This window comes from Trichechus manatus, unplaced genomic scaffold, assembly GCF_000243295.1.
Source record: "Trichechus manatus latirostris isolate Lorelei unplaced genomic scaffold, TriManLat1.0 scaffold00360, whole genome shotgun sequence".
In the NCBI taxonomy this organism is placed as follows: Eukaryota; Metazoa; Chordata; class Mammalia; order Sirenia; family Trichechidae; genus Trichechus; species Trichechus manatus.
Window position 1 is genome coordinate 483827 of NW_004444296.1, and position 3448 is coordinate 487274.

General features: G+C 42.2%; 1 pseudogene; it reads right to left on the bottom strand.

Moving 5' to 3' along the window:
* Positions 1 to 536: 536 nt before the first annotated feature.
* LOC101344698 (glucocorticoid-induced transcript 1 protein pseudogene) lies at positions 537 to 1728 on the bottom strand (annotated as a pseudogene).
* Between the last annotated feature and the right edge of the window lie 1720 nt (positions 1729 to 3448).

Consider the following 3448-nt stretch of genomic DNA (forward strand, 5'->3'; position numbering starts at 1 on the left):
TTCAACTGAAGTACCTGAAGCTAAGCCATAGGGTGGGAACTGTGCAACTGTTGTGGCTATATATATATATATATTGCATTGTATGTATTACAGAAGCTAGAAACAAACACCTGGATCAATTGTAAACATAATCCTGAAGTACAGTATTTTCCATAGGACAAAACACAGCAAGACATTGTTTTGTTGACATTCCATTTAGACAGGCAACTTTTTGATATAGAGCTTATTTATACCGAATAATTTGAAACAAAACACAGGACACAATACTAATCTGTCAAACATACTATGAAATGCATAGTCTCCACTTAAAACGCTGAATGACACACACATTTTGCAAGCATTACTGCTTTCCACAAAAACTGCTAATAGGAGTTCCGTCCCTGCCAAGATGAATGTTAAGAGATACTTTATGATGCTGATAAGTATTTTGTTGGTGGTGGTGGTGTTCAGAAAATTTTGTCACTCCATGCAGATAGATGTATGAGATCTAGTTCCTCATTCATGTAGCACAGGGTAGAGGTCAGCTCCCCCTTGCCTTAGATGATCACATAGTTTTGAGCAAAGATGTGCTCCTCACCCTGCAATTCTTGCACACGTTGTTGCTGCTGAGATGGCTGTTGGGCGGAGACCTCTGTGGAGCCCATTGTGCTGGTGTCATCAGAGAGAGGCAAAGGAAACTCGGAATGAGAGCTGCTCAACGGTCAGTGTGGTCAGAGCTGAGCTCTGGACAGAGTTAGGAGAAGTCTCAGCAGCAAGTCGGAGGCAGGTAGGAGAGGGCCTAGAAGTTTCACAGGACAGAAAGCTGATCCCGTTGGGATGAAATTAACCTTGTTTTTGGCAGGACATGAAAAGACAGGGGCTGAGACAGGCTGACGAGACGCCATTTCCTCAAAGACCTTCACTCACTCACATCCCTCTGGGGGCTCCCGTTTGAACATGTAGCTGTTGTTTGGTTTGGGAGACGAAGCATACTTGGGTAATGGTGAGCTACTCCCACTGTCTTTATCACGGTCATAGAGTATATCTTCTGTTGAGCAAGGGCCGCCATCCTGGGATTCCGGGGGACAAAATGGGGAGACACAGGGTGAATGACTGTTCCAGCTACTGCTGCGCTCCTGGACGGAGGGAGTCTGCGTGTCAATGCTGCGAGTACTACTGCTCTGATTGTGAGCAGGGAGTGGAGCTCTTCGACCATCCGGAATGTCCAAAGGCTTAGACACTTCCTCCTTCCCATTATTTTCTTTAATGAATACCTTTTCTAGTTCAGGACTTATTCCTTCTACGGGGCACACGTGAAACAGATGATTTTGTCGCTGATATATTTGACAGTGGCATAGGGACGGATCTTGATCCAGTAGCCTGAGTGTGATTGTCTGCTATGTGGTTGCCATGGAGAGGTGACTGACGCTCTTTCTCCTCGCTGTGACAGCTACTCTGTTCACTGTGCTGTAGTTGCTGCCTCATTTTGGCAATCTCTTTTAATTGATCAGCACTGCCCCATGATGCAGAGTGCTGATGTGACCACTTTTCTGCTCCCTCTTCTACCCAACAGCTAGGTGTCTGAGTAGCTTTATCTTTCATGCCTGAAGGATAGTGAACTTGAGGATCCCGCGGCCACTGTCCCGTGAGGTAAGGTGCTGTTATTGTATTCAAAGAAGAGGTTCTCCTTATTGTACTAGAGGTTCGAACTTGCTGGGATTTTGGCCTGTCCATTCCAAAGGTTGGTTGCCTTCTACTTCTGAACTTTGACCTCTTGTTGCCACTTTCTGCTCATCTGCTGTATCTCCTATAAAGACAAATCCATCTGCTTCTCTCTTTGGTGCGGAGGGCTTTTTAGATTCTGGAGGCTTTCTGAAGAAGTGAAACATTGCTGTTGTTGCTGCTGCTGCTGTTTATATCTGTGGCTCTTGCCGCAGTCCCCCGCCGTTCTTGCACCGGTGCCTGACACTCCACTTCCGGAGTCAAGTTGCACCAGGAAGGCCAGGCTGAAAGTTAATATTTATTTTTAAGTTTTAGACAAATAACTAAACTGTCTTGCTGTTGTTAGGTGCCATCAAGTTGGTTTTGACTCATAGCGACCCTATGAACAACAGAACGAAACACTGCCTGGTTCTCCGCCATCCTCACAATCATTGTTATGCTCGAGCCAATTTTTGTGGCGACTCTGTCTAACCATCTTGTTGAGTCTTCCTCTTTTTCGCTGACCCTCTACTTACCAAGCATGATGTCTTTCTCCAGGGGCTGATCCCTCCCAATAACATGTCCAAAGTACATGAGATGTAGTCTTGCCATTCTTGCTTCTAAGGAGCATGCTGACTGTATTTCTTCCAAAGGAATTTGTTTATTTTTTTGGTACTCCATGGTATAGTCAATATTCTTCGCCAACACCATAATTCAAAGACGTCAATTCTTCTTCAGTCTTCTTTATTCATTGTCCAGCTTTCACATGCATATGTGAAAACACTATGGCTTGGGTCAGGCGCAACTTATTCTTCAAGGTGACATCTTTGCTTTTTAACGCTTTAAAGAGGTCTTTTGCACCACGTTTGTCCAATACAATGCGTCTTTTGATTTCTTGACTGCTGCTTCCATGGATGTTGATTGTGGATCCAGCCAAGTAAAAAAAAAAAAAAAAAATCCTTGACAGTTCCAATCTTTTCTCTATTTATCAGGATGTTGCTTATTGGTCCATTTGTGAGAATTTTTGTTTTCTTTATGTTGAGGTGTAATCCATAGTGAAGGCTGTAGTCTTTGATCTTTGTTAGTAAATGCTTCAAGTTCTCTTCACTTTCAGCAAGCAAGATTGTGTCATCTGCATAACGCAGGTTATTGATGAATCTTCCTCCAATCCTGATGCCCCATTCTTCTTCATATAGTCCAACTTCTCAGATTGTCTGCTGAGCATACGGGTTGAATAAGTATGGTGAAAGGACATAACCCTGATGCACACCTTTCCTGGCTTTAAACCATGCAATATGCCCATGTTCTGTTTGAATGACTGCCTCTTGATCTGTGTACGAATCTTAGTTTATATTAATTTCAAGTATTCCTGCTGTCTGGGGAATGTTTGCATTTTCCTAAGTTCTACTCAGTGTTTCAATTTCACATTCCTGTCAATCACCAAATTACAATTCTAACAAGAGTAAAGGTCATTTCTGGTTGCCTTTAATCATAAGAAGCTAATAAGGTCAAATAGACTTTTTCGTATAAAAAGGTAAATGTGGGTGCCTATTTATTTGTGCATTACCTATTACTAAGTGTCAAATATTTTATTGTTATTTCTACAATTATAATCATTTTTTTTCTGTGAAGTCTCTCAAACGTAGTATTGTGCACTTTAAATATTAGTATTATGAAATGCAGCCTTCACCAAATCCTATCTTAGAGGAACAAAACTTGTTTGATTTACAGGTAGTTCTCGACTTACTAAGGATTTCCATTCTGATTA